We start from the raw sequence: 18,945 nt of genomic DNA on the forward strand, positions 1-18,945 counted from the left end.
GCATCTCGAGTCTATTTCAAAGTCAAGCGCACGACACAGACGAGACCCGATTAACCGACAGATCGAAATAAGCTCAGGCTCTTAATTAAGGCTAATCGAGTTAACGAATATACATACTTGCCGTATTCCTCCTCGACGATGTGTCTTGATACGAATCTACAGTCGCAATTGCTGGCGTGCTGCCTGGAAACCCGAGGCTCGCCCTCCAAATTACCTTATCCACTGTCCTAACAGCTCTCTCCCTCTCTCTTTCTCTGTGACTCGACTTCGATTTCGAATATCTCGTTTCTCGCTGCCTCTGTATTGGAGATAGAGAGAGACACCGCTCGTGGCGTTCGTATTCGCGTGGCTATTTCGACGCAATTACTCATAATAGGAGAAGGGATATCTCGTTTCGTTAGAAAAGAGAGTGAAACGATGTTTGTTTTGCTCGTGGGATTATCGAGATACGCAGGATCTTGTTCGAGGAATATCGAGAAGTAAATAAGAAGTTTGCTAAGCAAACTAATGAAGAGTGATTGTAAATATTTTTAGAATGGTAGAAGCGTAAAATGTTTTTCTTTCGATGAAATAATAGATCTGGTTTAATTTGTATTATTAATTAGAACCTTTTAAAAAATAATGAATATAATTCATAAATCAATTTGTCTTTGTTTTAAAGATAAGAAAATTTGGAATTTAGATTGAAGCATAAATCGCAGATATCTTCAAATTATTTTTGATGATAATTGGAAGATTGATTTATATTAGATACTTTGAATAATTCGTGTAAAATATTATAAATCAGTGTAAAACATTGTTTTAAATTATTATTGAAAGTTAAATAGCTTGAAAATACTTGATTGATTTATATATCGCTTCATATACCGAGAAAGAAGATGAAACAATGGATTATATAACGATTTTCACTCAAAATAATCTTTCAAATATGTTAACAAAATTTGTCGATTTGAAAGAGTGGAAGGCATTACATATAAATTGTATTTCATTTAAAAAAGAATATTTAAATTCCAATAATGTTCCCTTTAAAATTTTCATTTCGTGGTCGAAAAATTACCTCAACAACAAACCTCTTTTCACTCGTAATAATAAGTTATTCTCATCATTACGAAAATTCGTTTGCCTTTCGATCGCGACACAGAAAACGTCACATTGTTAAAAGGTTTCCAATGATGCAATTTTCTCTTTGAAACGCAGAATCAAGGGCCACTTGGTTTGCTGAAAAGTGGTTGTTTTGACACAGCGCTGTATCACGAAAATGGTCAAATGTTTACTCGATTGATTCGTTTTTCCTACAAAATTAGAAAGCTTTTGTAACGTTGTTTTTTTTATTATTATTATTTTTTTTTTTATACACGTGTAAACAAAACGTCACAGAAGTGAATGCAAACGACAAACGTATAATATGATTAAAACACATATTTGCGGGAAATTTTCCTGTTATTCTATATGTATATTTTGTCCTTTGATGTATTAATTTTCGAGATCGGATGGAAAAACCAGATGGATATATTGATTATAAAAAATATCTGCATACCATTAATTAAGTTTAAGTGTATCAATAATATTTCATATTTATGTATGCAGATATGAAAATGATATTTTTAAGTTTCTCGCTTGAAGAACTATTTTTATCGAGGAAATATTTACTTTGATATTTTATTAAACAGTTCGTGTAGAAACGATTATTAAATAAATGTATAAATATATTCAATCTTTATTTGTAATTTCTCGAAATAAGAATAATATTTACGCAATTTTTATTTACACGTATACACACGATTATAATAATTTTATACCAGGAAAATCAAATATAGAATATGATAGAAAGAAGATAATAAATAACATTTATAATCCCATCAAAATTGTAATTTTTTACAATTAAAAAAACTTTAAAATCAGTGCTGAACATAGAATTACAAGTGGTATATAATGTGAAAATATAAATAGAATAATTTTTTTATGCCAATATTTTTCTTTTCTCTCCCCCCTCCCCCCTTTTTTTATTGTTATTCCAATTATAACGAATATCTTTTACAATTATTACGTGCTCGTAATTTATTTTAAAAATATAAAATGAGGAAATACAAGAATTTTGTATAAAAATAATTTAATTCTTTATTTTTCTTCTTTTCTCTCTTGATTGTTGTTTCTCTTTGCACGTTGTTCGAGTTATAAATTCCCCTGATAGACTGAGCTGACTAAAAAAGAACTTCGTTCGTTTGAAGAGATCCTTCTATTCGTTTCAGAAGAATTGTTTTCGAGTGCATATCATATTGGATGCACAGAGGGAAGATTCTTTGTGAGCAAGAATCTTGTGAGGAATTCTTTGCGTTGCAAAAAATGTTGCTTCCGTGGAGAGGAATCAAGGAATGAAAAAGGACTAGGGAGAACCAGCGTCATGCGATTTGATCGTAAATAAATAAACGAAATATAGTGTGCACGAGTGCGGAAAATATCTCACAGCGATGGAAAGCATAAAGCTTTCGGCCGATTTATCTTATAATCCTGTATCTTCCCAAATGGATATAATAAAATAGACGAACCTCAATTATTTTTAAATTGTTATTCATCATGTTTTGATTATATTCGTTTTATTGGAATGATTGGATTAAAATATAACGTAATAAAATAATATTTAAAAATATGATTTATAACGAACAAAATTTAAAAATATTTTTAACCTTATAATTTCATTTTTTTTATTTATTTATTTATTAAAGATTCATAAAATTTAAATTTAATATTTCCAATTTTCTATTTAAAGTAATTATGGATGATTTGCAATTTATAAAAATAGAACGAAGGATTTGGTTTATAATCGATACTTGTAATGATAAAATTCAAATTTAATTATAATGATGCACTGTACGCGTGTCCGGATTAATTTAATCTCGTTATATGATTGTATGTATTTAAATAAATGCATACATATAGGTTATATTGTTCAAATATTTCTGCTTAATAAACTACGCCATTATTAAAAACACCAAAGAGAGTAGATTATCAAATATCAAATTTAACGATTAATTCTACGTTAATTTCGAAGAAAAAAAAAAAAGAGAACACTCGAGAAGTTGCTCTCATTGTGGAATAATTATATCAGTGGAAAAAGAAAGAAAGTAATCTGGAAATTTGCATAAGCAACGATCTGAAGAATTCGGGTCAAATTTCTCCTATAAAATTTTTCATGCTCTGAATAAGTGTCAGAGATATATTGTAAACATTTTTTACTACTTTATTGTTTTCTAAGATTCTTCTATTTATTATTTATTTTCTATTCATTCCTTATTGTATTGAATAATAACTCGTTCGAATCATTAATTGGACAAAAATTTTAAAATTCCAAATAATTTCTATATCAAATGTTTGATCATTTCAAGTTTTTCAAGAGAAAAACGTATTTTGAAATACTTCTAATTCATCAATCTTGATTAAAAAAAAAAGAAGAAGAAAAAAAATTACTAATTACACGGGCAACAACAAATTGGCTCAAATTCAGTTTCAATAATGAAAATTTCTCCGCGTATTACGTGTTATGGATAAAAATCAAGCTTATTATATATTCCTCGCGGAACAGCTTTTACGAAAATGAATAAATTATGCACGGTTTCGTCGTTCATCAATACCAATTTCCAATTCTCGGCCCGGCTTTCTGGCTGGCAGCCGAGACTCGTCGACTCGAAACTGGCTCCTCTTCGTCTCGAACTCTGAACCCACTTTCTACCGTGCAGGTTCTTATCGATAATTTAATAGCACCCCACGGATCCCTCGAGTATTTCGGCATCGATAAAATATGCAAGGGACGAGAGATCGAAACCGCGAATTGGCCGTGCACTTTCTCGCGATGCATCCGTGGGATTGATTAGATTAATCCGTCTGTACTTAAATTATATTTTCTGTACGAATGGGGAGCAAACCTATTCCTTTTGTAATTTTTTTTTTTTTTTTTTAGAAAAAAATATGAGGCGAAGCAAGTAAAAATGTTACTTGCTCTCCTGTATATTTTATGTGAAGATTATCAGAAATTTGTTTCTAATGAATTGGAAATAATTATACATGATAATAGTGAGACAGTCGATTTGATAAGTATCATTTGTAATGGAGATTTCAAGTTTAAGTTGTTGAGACTTTATACATGCAAGGAATAAAAATTTGTACCTTTATATTGGATGCTGATTATAATATTAGTTTGATGTATGTTTTATCTGCTCTTACCTGAAACAAAAAAATAAAAGTATTGTAATTAATTATTACGTATAAAATTAATAAAGAGATATAAAAAGAATATAATATAATTCCAATATTATTTTTATGGATATTATATAAATAAGATAATTCAGATTAATCTGGATAAGTATATCAAATATTGAAATATGTAACTTTGCTCAACATTTATTGAGCAAAGTAATAAGAGAACTTAATTGAATATTTAAGTTAAACACAAACTATCTATACTTTTGAAGAATTTATAAAATGGAATAAAAATAAGTTCAAGATATTGATTTAGAAAATTATTAATATTACAAGTTATGTACACAGTAATTTGAAGAAATTTTTCTGAAATTAAATGTGATTAATAATTATAAAATTATTCTTAATTAATTGTTAGATTCCACGATTTCAATTTCCTTAAAAAATTATTTAAAAAAATAGTATGATATTAGATTATTTGTATTAATTTATTTAAATCAAAAAAAGGAAGAAACTTGTTATGTTAAAATCATAATTCTGTCAAGTATTTTTCATTTTTATTATCTAAAATCTATACGTAACTTTCCATCTCAATAACTATTCCTCTCAGGTCACGATATTCTAAATATAAAATTCTTGATATACTATTTCCAATTATTTCTTTATCTCTTAAATACTCTTATTAAACTACATATATCAATGTCACATGTAATCTAATAAACTATTTAAATATAATTTCTCAGATTCATCGTCTGTATAAATCTATTTAAGAATACTTCAGACATTCAATTTCATGATAACAAATATTTAATCAAATGTATAAAATTATTCGTATATTATTGTGCTAATATTTCTATGTAAAAAAAAAAAATATTATTCGAAAATAATTCTAAATTTATTCTTTGAAATTAACTAAAAATGAATTAAATAAAGATACTAAAGAATAATTTATAAAAGTCTCAAATACTTAACTTAATTAAATCTTTATTCATACATAACAACATAAAATAAAAATTTCATTTAAAAATTCTAACTAAAATTTATAATCTCAAGCTAAATCCTTAAACCACAATAGAGATCATAGTGATGTCATCATAGTACAAGATTATTAAAGGATTAAACATCCCTATATGCACTTCCTCATTCTTTATTTCATCCTTCCTTATTTTTAGAAAGTTCACAATGGCTTTGAACTCGTCTCATTTCAATTCAAACCGTTAACAACACGCTATTTATCACGTCATCAAGTGATTTAACATTTTCACATACGAATGACATGGACATCATACGTGACATTGGACCGCGATCAGACAATATCCAGTCGTCAGTTGAATCGCATTATTACGAGTTATAAGAATGCACGTAATCGATTACAAGTATTATACAAGGATAGAACAATTGATTCTACAAAGATGAATTGAAATGATAGAATAAAATTTTTTCACTTGAAGTTTTATTTTCACATTTGAGAATTTTTCAAAGTTAATTTCAGATTGTATTGTAAATTTGATATATTTGTATGATGTATAACACGTTGTAGATAATTTATTTACATTTACATTATTCTTCTTTTACAAGTGAAAAGATATGTGAAAATAAAATTTTGTTTTTTGTTCTTATTTTTGAGAAAAATAAAAATATAAACACTGAAAGAGTAGCTGAATATAGTATACATATAGTATAAATCATAGACGAAATTTCTCGAAAACTAGTTTTAAAATAAAAGAATTTTATTCTACATCATTTACCTATATTATATATTTTCATAGAACAATCTTTTACCCTTTGCTATATCCAATCTAAAGTTATCAAAATTTACTTGAATTTGAAAATTTCTCAAACAAGATTTACCCAAAATAAACAAATTCCATCCCTCTTTCTATTACATTTACATACATACGTTTACACCACTTAATCTGAACCACCTTGTACAGAAAATATATATAAATTTCCTTTGCCTTTTAATATCCTACTTTACAATATCCTATCCTAATAATACTTTATATTTAAAATACTAAATACATAATTATAATACAATTTACTCAAAAGAACGAATCTCAAACAAAATTTATCCCCTTTTTCCAACTCATTATCATACATAAAATTATTCTCTATCTATTTACTTATACTGAATATACTGAAATAAATTTCTTTCCTCCAACCAAAATATTTTAAATAACGATATTATAAAATATAATAATTTTAAACCATTCAAATTTAAAAAGCTCTCAACGTTACACCTTCTTTCTTTCACACGTACAATCTACACCTCTACACTTCTGAAACATTTCGTTTCAGAAACCAACCCGTTCGTTTCTTCGACCAAATCCAAAGCGGCGCCTTCAAAACAAATCGATCGATCCCTTCGAATTCTTCGCGCGCCATCCTATTTATACATCGTCTTCGAATTACCCCTGCCTCGAATTATATTGCGCGCACGTATTTATTTGCATTGCCGATACGATCGGCTCCACTTTCAACGATCCTTCCCATCGAGCGTCGCGACAAATATCGGCGAAAAGGAGGAGTAGTGGGGGTGGAAAAAAAAAAAAAAATAGGAAAACGAACGAACACGACGAGGACGACACGGATCTGCCACCGATTCTACGCGGGCATCGCTATTTTTTTCGTGTCTTTGTCGAGCATCGATTCCGGCTCCACTCGGAATTTCCGGCGAAATTGCGGGCACCGTGTAATTCCAACCGCGGGGGAGGGGGGGGGGAAAAAAAAAAAAAAATAGGAAAACGAACGAACACGACGAGGACGACACGGATCTGCCAACGATTCTACGCGGGCATCGATATTTTTTTCGTGTCTTTGTCGAGCATCGATTCCGGCTCAACTCGGAATTTCCGGCGAAATTGCGTGCACCGTGTAATTCCAACAGAGGGGGAGGGGGGAGGAAAAAGGAGATATGGAGAGGAAAAAAAAAGGAGAAAGAGAGAGAAAAAAAAGAAAGGGGGAGAAGGTGATCCCTTGTCTGGAGGGAGAGAATGGAAAAATTCGACCAGCGCAGGAGGAGATTTATGCCGCATCCTGCTAGACGTTGAATTTTGAATAAATCATTCCCCATGACAGTTTAAATCTTTCGGATTTCGGGGAAGGGGAGGGGGGTCGATGCAAGTTTTAAGAATCCTGGGGTATGACTGGGGTTTAAATTAATATTGAGTATGGTTCCGCTTCAATTTTATTTTATTTTTTTTTTTTTTTTTCATCGTCGATCGTTTCGGATTCCAAGATATGAAAACTTTTGGAATGCTTTATACATATGGTTGAAGATATTGCAGGTTGATCGCAGAATTTAAAAGTAGTCCATTTGTTTTTTTAAAAGAATGCATTGGACGTATATAATACAATTTTTAATTTGTTGTTGGTACAGGTTTTTAGGAGCAAAAATTTTTTCCCATTAATAGTTCATATATGTCAAAGAAGATATTAGAATTTGGGGTCAATTACAATCGGATAAAAGAAGATAAAATATACGTGACATCGAGCGTGAAAGGATTAAACATATCCGAGTCGTAGAAGAGAAGAATAAATATTCATTCAACGTGGAAAAAAATTTATGACATATCGGCATCGATCGAATTGGCAATAAAATCAAATGTCAAAGTAATTGATCGTTCAATTGGTTTGTTTGTCACACGTTAATCTGCAATCTAAGATCTCGTGTGTGCCACCCGTTCCTTCGTTGAATTTAAATAAGCGAGCAGCATTGTTGACACAGGCTGTTCCGCGAGGCGCGCAGACTTTGATCGAATAACGTTACGTTAAGTTAAACATCGTTGTTTACAAAATTCGGCACGCAAAATGGATTCAACTTGTCCCCCCTCGGTTAAAATTCTAATTACAGTTTTAAATAATTAAAATACGATGTTGAGAACGGGGTTGTAACAATCTAAGCGCCAAGTTAAATCTCGAATGATTGATGGGTATATGGCGGAATGACGTTTTGATCAACTACCCTGTTACCTGTTTCTTCAATCTCGTTTCGAATATTTTTTAATTATGCGTTGTAATAACACCGTTTTGTAAATTCAAGTGTTCTAATTGTAATATTTATAAAATTATTTTCTTTAGCCTATTTTTTGTATTATTCGTACAATTATTTTATTCTGCAGATTTATGAAATTATTATTTAATTGTTGCAATCGTAAATCTTGTTTTTTTTTTAGAAAAGTGTTTTAAAAAGTTTTCTCCATATAATTTTCTCCAAATTATATTATATTTGTAAAAATAATATTTAAAGAATTGTTAAATTATAATTTGTATTCAAAATTTAAATCAGAACGAACATGATTTTGCAAATATATTTTCTAGATAAAAATAAAAGATTAAGATAATTATGAAGAAATAAAAAATAAATAAAAATAAGACGAAACAACAGACACATAAATAAAACTATAATGATTCATTAAAACAATGTAATAATAATACAAAAAAAAAAATACGATGAAATTGATTTAAATATTATATTTCATAAGATCTGAGAGATCTTTACGTTAATTTCTTGTTAATATTGTATAGAAAGAACAAAAACTAACAATGTTGATATCCTGAAATGTTCGAAAGAAACAATTACAATTTCATTATTAGTTTAACTATAAATACAAAGCTAAATTCATATTACTTTTTCAACTTTATCTTTTATTCCGTTTTGTTTCCAAACATTTTCATTACAACTGAATCCTATATAATACACATTTACTGTATACTAATAACTAATAAGAAGCAAAGAAAAAATTAATTTCACAGTGAATAATAATTAAATTATTATCCTCTCTCAAAAGGAGAAAAAAATCCACACCTTCCTCCGATTCACAAGAACTTTTGATCTAGATCAAACGCCTATTAAAAAACGCTCGCGTCCAAAAAACGAATCGATCCATAACCCCTTTCTCCTCCTCCCATAGAACATAGAAACTGGATCGATCGTGAAAGAGATCCCTCCCCCTTCTTCTGAGCCGCGAATTGGCCTGCGAAATGGGCGGCTAAAAGCTAAAAGCCGGACGAAAACGCGAGAGCAAAAATGGTGTATGGACGGTCTTTGGCCGATCCTGAAAGGGGGATGGAGGGAGGATAATACAGGGGAGGGGAAGCACGAACGTTGTTGGAAGAAAAGAGGGAGGAGAGGGAGTTTTTCCGGCGTGAGATTTACGCGAGAGATCCGGAACTACGTACGTATGTATACCGGTGTCTACTACACGGGGAACACTTTCTGTTCGAGTCGCCTCATCCGTCCCTTCCATCCCTTTCCGCCCCGTTCCTCTTCTTCTTGCTGCAGGAGGAACGAAAAGCAGGCGTGGCCGGAGGCATAAATCGCTAAATCCCGTGCAAAGGATTCCTGGTACGGGTCCTTTTCTCTCCTCTCCACCGCTTTTTCCTTTTTCCCTTTTTTTGGTTGGGAGAGGGGAGACGAAATCGCCCTCTTCTTTTCCAGGGGTTCCTCGAGATCTCGAAGAAGAATGTCGATGCTCGGCGAAGAAATTTTCGCGGTACGAACTGATCGGGTTGGGAATGCGACGATCCTCGTGTTCCGTCGTCCGGCAGGGAATTTCTCTCGCGGTTTATCGGTTTTTCTTTCGAAGAAAGGGGCGGAATCGAACGTCGATTCAGAATTTTTGTAAACTTTGTAAACGTGACAGTTTGTTTTTGACATCTGTCTTTCCCGTTTGGGTTCATTGTTCTCGATGAATTTCGAGAGTGTTTCGCCTAACAGAGAAGAGGATTAATTTATTCTGATATATAAAGGAAGAGTTACTATACGTTTCATTGGATATTATTGAATCCTCGTATTTGTTTCATTATTCCAATAGGATAATCATTTTCCTATTTGTTGCAAAATTGTTGCATATAGATTTTTGTAAAATTTCTCTTTCAAATAATCTAGAAGAATAAATATTTATAAGATGAATGAATTTTTTCAAATACCAATTATTTCAATACCACTGTGAGATTAATTAAATATTAAATTTCTTTATTATAATTAAAAATTTGAAATATATTGCGTAAAAAAGGTTAACTTATCTCTTAATTTTATTTGTATTCTTTCTTACGAATATAGAAAATTCTTTTCTTATGATTGTACCATTTTCTTTTTCTTTTTTTATAGTAGTGTGTTGCTTTTCTTGGAATACTCGTATAACTTTCGAAAAAAAGTCATCTTCTACACGCGAAACAAGCAAATTTCGTCTTTCGCGTTCCTTGCAGTGATTTAAGCGGCAGACGCGTTCCTGTTCGTGGAATCGAGTTTCACGGAATTTGAATAGTTCTCCGACAGATGAGGAAATCCGGTGTAAGCTTGGAAGAGTTACACCGTACACGAATGCGTCTTGTTTTGGGAAAATCCGTTTTTACGATTTATTATTTTGATTTAGACGATATTTTCATCAGTTCAATAGAAGCAATATTGAATTTTCTGATTCTATCGAAAATTGTTCATTTCTTATTAGAATATGGAATTGATAGAAAAAAGATTATTTATCATTTTATTTATATTAATTTTGAAAATATACTGTAATTAATAGAATTTTTAATTTAAAATAAGGTGAACATGTTTTGTTAGAATTTTGTATTATTTTTGTAATATTTTCATTAGTTTTTTATTCGATTATTGTAAATCGCTTTAACTTTTATAGAAATTATTATAATCAAAAATTTGAAGTATAAACATTTTAAACGTCAATCAAATGTATTCCCTGGAACAGAAATAATACACACACATTTTACTCCGATCTTCCGAATAATTAAATCGAAACACTTCCATTAAAAACCAACACGTTCAATCTTTTCAAGACGCACCCCTTAAACCCCACCCTATTCAAATTTTCTTGCTCCACTCGAAAAACATCCACGCGTTAAAAAAGGAAAAAAAAAAAGAAGTTTAAAAAAGGTTTACAAACCTTTTATTTCTCGCCAAATACGAGGCTAATAAATCCCACCTTAAAGCCCACGATTGCTCAAAAGCGGGCGAGATATACGGCAACAGTTTCTTAAACAGAATCAGCATTCTTCCAGCCGTGGAATAAAGAAGGGAGGATCATTAAATCAAGGGAGAAGAAAGAGCGAAACACATTATTAAATCAGACGGAATAAAGAGGCATTAGGCTGGGTTTCCACCAACCGTTTTATCGCCATTCTTAATCCTTCCACGCTCCCCCGGTTCCATTATAAAACACATCGAACCCTCGGCCCCTGCCTTATTTTGATAAATTTCTATCCTATTCCCCTCCCCCTTTCCACGGAGGAAACGTCGTAAACATGCCTCGTTTCGCGTCTAACGAGAAGAGGCGAGACGTTCGGCATCCCTGAACGCTCACGAGAGCTCTTTAGAACCAGTCAAGGACAAGTTCTGGGTTGGACGAGGATTTTGGCCGGGGGATCGTTACAATCGTTCACCTCCTTGGCGAGATTTCACCAACACAGCGTGTTTTGTAACTGGTTTCGGGCTAAGAAGTGGTTTTGGAGAAGTTTAGGAGAATTGAATGTTAGTTGAATTTCTATTTTTTAATTGGTTTCATTTAAGTTTTTGGATATAAGGAAATTATAAATTTTGTGTAAGTTTTGTGGATCTTTAAATTTTATCGCGTATTTTTATTATTAGCGAAGGATTAATGATTCTGCAATGGAAAGTACAATAAATTTGAACTCTGTTTTGCAATAATATTTTTTAATGTTAAATTTAAATGAAATAATTTTATTTTATACGTGATTTGAAGAAAAAATTATTGGTAATAGTTGCAAATTTTTTTTTTAATTTTTCATATAATATATACTCTTTTCTTAAACAGAACGAAATGAAATTTATAATTGCAAAATTATAGAATATTAATTTTTTATATATTCACTTTTACAATTCTCTTTGCATGTTTTGTTCATAACAAAGAGTTTTCTTAAGAGACATATAATCGAGAAGTTAAAAAGAACAAAGTTATTTTATCGAATAATCAGTTCTACTAACTTTCCTCGACTGTGATAGAGCTAACGAATAGTAAATCGATAGTTTCAACATGGAAAAACATTAACTGCAAGATTTTCCAAAATCTTGTCAAAGTTTTCGAAATTACAAAAACACAGCAATTCGATATTTATTTGCTTTTGGTTGTCGTCTAAGTTTACGATTTCCACATCTTACGTGGAGTAAGTTAAACGAAGTATCATCTCACGAAGTTTACGAAAGAAAAGTTGAAGAAAAAATATATAGAAATATATACAGAGATTTTCCAGAATCGATTTTGAAATACAGAGATCTGCTTTATACACGTTCAATAGAAATGGTGATTTGAAATATTAAAACTTCGATTGAAATTTCTTTATGTTATTACAGAAAGGATAAGTTTCAAAGATTAATTTTCCTTGAACAATTCTAACTGATAAAAATAAAATTCGAGGATGTTGTAATAAATTACAATGATTTTGTTTTGAAAAAAAATATAATAATATAATAATAATCTTGTGTTTTCAATATATTTTTCTTTCTTCCCTTTCAACAATATTATTTTACAACAAAATTTGATTTGCAATAATAAAGTTTATATTGATATTTAATAAATCCTTTCAGATAGTTTTTCAGAAAAAGACAAATTTTAAAAGAATCTACGTGCACTCGTTATCAAGAATATAAAAACAGCAATAATAGAAAAGGATTTACATATATTCTCATAAAAACTTGAAACTTCAAAGAAGTGTGGTAATTTCAAAGCGATCATAATACTTTGATCACTGGCTATACTAGTTAACAAGGGTATATACATCGTAAAATTAGCACGTACATTTGAATTTTTGTTTGAAATTCAATGTTTTCGAAGCTTAGCGGACATTCAACTCGTTATGAGAGAAGCAGAAAGAAAACTGGCGGGGTCCTCTCGAGTCTTAATTAAAGTTTAGAGTTTTCTTCGTCGTAAACGAATAAATGAGAACGTCTGGGTGCAAAAAACTATTAGCAACTTTCAAATGTAAACCGTATTCTTTAAAAATCTAATTACTATCCTCATACAAGGGAAAATTTTAATTATTTTCCAAGGAAAGATGAGGAAAAGAAAATTTCCTTACTTGCCGTTACGTTGATATTCACGCGGCAAAAATCTTGTGTTATTCTCCAAGATCGTTTTTTTTTTTTTGCACGGGCGTTTTAATTATTGTTTCGAAGAGAGAGAGAGAGAGAGAGAAAAAAATAAAACGAAATTTCACCGTGTTGATATTTCCCCACAATCCGTTAGAATTTCGCCTTGTGCGTAACTTGGCAGAATTGAACAAACTCGTTGGAAAATAATTTCAGGGTGGTAATAACGGATCGTTAAATTAATTATTAAACATTTAATAGACAAAGTAATAAACGCCACGAAACCAACGCCGTAAAATGAAATCTAACGCGTATCTCCATGAAAGTTGCTCATAAACGGTGGAAAGTTATTCCTAGGAATGGGCAGGGAGTAAATTTGCGGCTGGAAAACTCGTTAATTAGGAATTACTCATCGCGTCAAACGTTTTATCGGGAATGTTTGAGAAACGTTTAATCCTTAGAATAGGGGGGAGGAGAGGGGAAATAATTATTAAAGTGAAAATATTAAGTGAAAAACATCCGGGAACCGTGAAGATCAATTTATGGCAAAGTGTGTAAGTGTCATAAATTAAAAGTTTAAGAACATTTAGCCAATATATGAACATATTTACGTAACATTGGTCGCTACATCCTTAAGAGAGAAATCAACGAGTTTCGAGAGTTTAAATGTTACAAAATGTTAAAATCTCTTCTTGTTGAAACTTTCATTTAAATGGAAGCTTCTTGTATCTTTCCAATTATTTTCTCACTTATTACGTTACTGTGAAGAGAAACTAAATTTGAGACTAATTAAAAATTAATTATAAATTCTATTTGCTTGTATTCTTATCGTGTATTTTTAAATTAATGTTTTTTTGTGTGTTTTTTAGATAATCAATTTTCTTTAGTTTTACGTATATTGTAAGATATGTAGAATATTTCTTATTTTAAAACATTGTCGCACCAATTTTCCTCTTCCTTCCACGACCAATCCATTGCAGTAATTTCTAATTTTTTCCAAATTATTTTTTAGAAAGAAAAAACATATAAAACATTTCTACTGAATATTATAAAATCATTAACATCACTAAAAATTATAAACAAAATTTAGATATCGTAGAAAATATCAAACCAAAATCAAACCACATCAAAAATCGAAAGGGATTTCCAAAAAAAAAAAAAAAACAAATACAAAACGATCTTAAAAATGAAATCCAAAAAAAACAACTTTCTTGATCACATATGCAAAAGAAAAATATATTTAAAAAAACTCTTTAGAAAGAAAATTCAACAGAATAGAAAATCCTCTCGACGCACCAGCAACGTACATACACAAAGAACCACCGAGACATATAATTCGAGAGAGGAAGACAAGAATTGGATTAATCCAATCCTCTGGAACCATCCTCCACGTTAAAATCGTGCTCGGATTTTCATCCTCGATGGCCTCGAAAACCCGACACGTCCTCCTCCACGATCGATCGAAATTTTCGTTCGAAATTATTCGTCGATTCGATTTCGAGATTAAAAGAAGAAAGACTTGTAGACGCAAAGAACCTTTAGAGTGCTTGGAAAAATTATAATCGATGCCACCTGTTGTGCATTATCTCCTCCTTCGAGATCTCGTGAAAACACGCGAAAATCGTGGCGGGAGATTTCGATTAGATTTCGATTAGATTTCGATATACGATAACGAGAAGGGGAGGGTCGTTTGTTTTATAGCATTAATCGCAGAAATATAGGTCGTTGGGATTTTGGGGAGCGAAATTTATATGTGTAATCTTGCGCGGGGTGAAGGGGAAGGGGGATGTTGAATAATCCAAATTGGTGGCGAAGTTGATGAGAAATGGAGATTAAAAGGTTCTTAACCTGTGTTCGATGGTATTAAACGAAATTGGTTTTTGCGATTCGTTGGGTTTCCACGAATTTGTTTGGCCTAGAGTCATTCCGACCGATTTATTTGTGTGTTTATGGATCAATTTCGTTCGATTGGGTGAATATGTGTTGGATAGGTCGCGTAACTTGATTGTTTTCGCTAGTTTATTTCGTTTAATTATTTATTTATATTATAATTTTAGCATATTTATTTGCAAAGAACTACCTTTATCCAACAGAAAAGATAATTGAAGGATTGCACAGATGAGAAGATAACTTTGGAAATTTATCGAAGTATTGTAGCTCTTTTGGAATTGAATAATTGATTCTGCATAACAGAATCACGAAACCACATTTTTCGAAAATATGAGATTAATCGTTGGACGTGAAAGGAGAGGAGACATCGTATCGAAATCTCGACTGTTCGATGCCTCGAGGCGTGGTTCTCGAGAGTCCTTTTGAAGCTTTGGCTAGTCAAGAACGTTGGTGGTCGGACAGAAAGACGATGCATTCGAGGATTACCGTGAAGATCGAGCTTTCCGTGGAAATTCTGAAGAGTTTGCGAACGGTAGATTCGTCCATATTATTCAGTATGTGACAAATGTAGTCAGGCAAAGTAAATTTCATCTTATCAACATGCGATTTCTTTGCACATCTTTAAACAGAACGAGAGAATCGGGAATGAAATAAATTAAGTTTTCGAAAGTAGAATAATAATTGTATATCGAAAAATCAAAACTTATGATATTATATATTTGAGTTCCATGATCATTGACAATTTGATATTTTATTTTAATGTTTTAATTATTTAAAATTTTCAGATTTCGTTTTTAATCTCTGTAGTTTATTCGAAAGCTTCAATTAATATATAAATTTTCAAAATCTTTTTAACAAATTTAACGAAAACCTTTCCAACATGAGAATTATATTGCAATAATTAAAGAATTATCCTTAACTTAAAACGATCTACATATCTGTTACAATTCTATCAGCTTCGTTATAACACATACAATAACCATAACCAAACCAGATTGAAATTCCATCTTTAAACGATCGAATTCTACTTTCGATCACACATCCACGTTATCAAATCTCGAAAAAGCGCGAATTAGTAGCAATCTTCGAAACTAGTCGATCCGGTTCGTTACGAGTAATTGGAGTCGAAACCGGTCCCTTTGCCAAACCAAAAAAAAAAAAAAAAAAAAAAAAAATCGATATTCCCTCTTTATCTTTATTGCTCGGCAATCGTTCGTTCAAGAATGTTTTACGCGAGTCAACGTGCGAATTTGTATCTAATAAATTAAAGGAGCCTACGCGTAACACGAATAATCTTCGATCGGAAGAATCAAATACCTGCGCGTCTTGAGATATATTCTTTTCTCCCCTACTTTCTTACCTCTGAGTATCGTTCAAATTGCGATACTCGAAGGGAAATCCCGTCCGATATTATACGGCCAAGCGACGCAATAAAATTTCAAGCAGGATATTATCTTACGATGCTAAGAAAACGATGGCAGTTTAGAATTTTTTTTTCTTTGAATGTAGAGTGATCGAAGATTTTTTTTTTTTAGGAAAGAAAGGAATCTATAAAGGGAAGCAAGTAAATTTTAATTTCAGTAGTTTCGAAAGGGAGAGAGTCTTTGTACAAGATGGAAAATATATTCGTGGATATTTTTTTCCAAAGTGGATATTTTAAAAGGTGAAACTTTGTCGCTAAATTCTGCTTCGTCTTTTTTTTTTTTTTTTTTTTCCCTCTTTCAAAGGAAAGAACATCGAGATTATAGGAGTGTCTTTGAACGTTTTCAGGATTCAGTTCGAGGCCGGTCTTCTATTTCTAATTGAAATTTCCTCGCGCCCTGATTGAAAACCGCTTTTATCGGGTTTTTTTCGCGTGTGCGCCGGATGGAATTAGCCGGGGCAAAAAAGTTTTGATTGTTCCACGTCACAGTATCTGTTGACTGGCCGTTGACATTTTATTCGATGCAATTTTTATAGATGATGCTGTCCCTCCGTGAAATTGGCAACGATTTGCGAATGGAAAGTACACACGTTCTCGACAGAATCGTTCGAGATATTCTTCGAAATATTCTCCAGAATAAAATTTGTAAAATCCGTTTGGATAGATTGTAAAAAAGATCTTGCAATAAAGATCCGATGGAGTAAAAAGGATTGATTGGGATCGTTAGGCTGAAGCAAGAAAAAAGGAAAATTATTCCAAATGGATGATTTGGTAACTGATTACATCCATTTCCTAATTTCTACTAGGCTACTGTTATTAGTTTATTACGAAATTCTACTTTTACACGAGTGTATCTAATTTCTCAATAGAGCTCATTTTCCACTTTCTATCCTTTCTATTAATTTTAAATTTATAGTCAGTTTAATATGGAACATAATTTCAATTTATTTAGTAATCTTAATTTTGCTGATTTTTATCTATCTTGAATAATAATCTAAAGATTTAATAACCTTTTTGAAGAATATTTTTAATAAATTTTTTCTGTTTATATATGATTCTAAATACATTCATAAAAAAAAAGCTATTGTATTTATTGACAAATATTATACATATTTTTATTCTTCAAATTAAAGTAGAATGCAACATAAAAAAAAACCGAGATTGGATAAATTTGAAATTATAGCTCTAATATAATTCAAGATGATAGAATTCAGGATTCAGGATATAAGAATCGAAAGAGTTGGCAATTGATCCCTTAATTTTCTTAATTTTAATTTATCTAATGCAAATTATTTTTATTTACCGCGTTTCTTTCATGCATTTGTCTCTTGTATAAGGATATACTAATTGCGGTGAAAAGAAATTATGCTCGCTGTTTGCTAGAATCTTAATACTCGGTATATCCGGTCGTTAAGGCCGCTTATGTGGTTTCCAGTGGGAGGGAACGAGTTGAAAATTACGCAAAATGGGGATACCACTAAATTGGACTTTGGTCTTCTTGAATTTTATTTCCATTTCAACGACGCAACTTCCTGAACGACGCACAGGTGCATTTAATCCGAACGAAAGGCAAGCTTCTCGTTTAAAGCTAATTTCGTCCAGGTGGTCTTAATCTGGGGTAAAGGTACCGATTATACCTGATTTATACCAGTTATCCAAATTTTGACTAACTGAGAATACCGTTTCGAGTTACTTTCAATCTTTTCCTCGCTTCAAATTCAATAATCATCGCGAAGACATATCAATGAACAATTATTTGGAATTATTGGAAAAAAATTATTGAAATAGATTTGGAAAATAGTATCTATAATCTATAATCTAAAATTAACTCATACATTTAACACGAAGATAAAGATTTAATGTATTCTTTTACAACTTTACAAGAAAAGCAATTATTTAAATATTTGGATATTAAAAATTCAATTATAATTGTAACTTATCATTATCACAACTTTCATCTGAAACATTTTATCCCAAGAAAATCTAAATATCAAATTCTAAAAAAACATATATCGCATTTCATTCTTTTTAAATTTTAACCGAAATGAAAATTCAATTCCCAGATCACCATTAAAACCACCACGATTTCACGCGGTATCGTTGGATACATGAAAATCCTCCTCCCACGTATTTCGCGCATCCATCCGGTCGCCGGCTACAATAAAACTGGCGAAGAATGCAAAATAGGGAAATAATCACCGCGCTGTGTCCCATAAAAAAAAAAAAAAAAACGGTTTCAAGGTTTCCTCGTAAATTGCGCTCGAATTATCGCGAAGGAAATCCCTGTCGGTTTCCAATGTGACTTGGCAAAAAGGGAGGAGGAGGAGGAGGAGGAAAGGGAGAGAGAGAGAGAGAGAGAGAGAAAAAAAATGAAGCG

General features: G+C 31.4%; 1 protein-coding gene and 1 long non-coding RNA gene across 3 annotated transcripts in view; both read right to left on the minus strand.

The window, feature by feature from the left end:
- Window positions 1-2,475, minus strand: part of LOC116185436 — a 2,917-nt gene extending 442 nt beyond the window's left edge. The window contains exons 1-2 of the long non-coding RNA XR_004150290.1: window positions 2,465-2,475; window positions 192-197 (exon numbers count right to left, since the gene is read on the minus strand). This is a non-coding gene — a long non-coding RNA (uncharacterized LOC116185436). The remainder of the gene's footprint in view (window positions 1-191; window positions 198-2,464) is intronic.
- LOC102678294 (semaphorin-1A-like) overlaps window positions 1-18,945 on the minus strand; it is a 399,280-nt gene that overhangs the window by 70,666 nt on the left and 309,669 nt on the right. The gene's annotated exons all lie outside the window — the stretch shown is intronic.

The sequence above is a fragment of the Apis dorsata genome, unplaced genomic scaffold, assembly GCF_000469605.1.
Source record: "Apis dorsata unplaced genomic scaffold, Apis dorsata 1.3 scaffold_176, whole genome shotgun sequence".
NCBI lineage: Eukaryota > Metazoa > Arthropoda > Insecta > Hymenoptera > Apidae > Apis > Apis dorsata.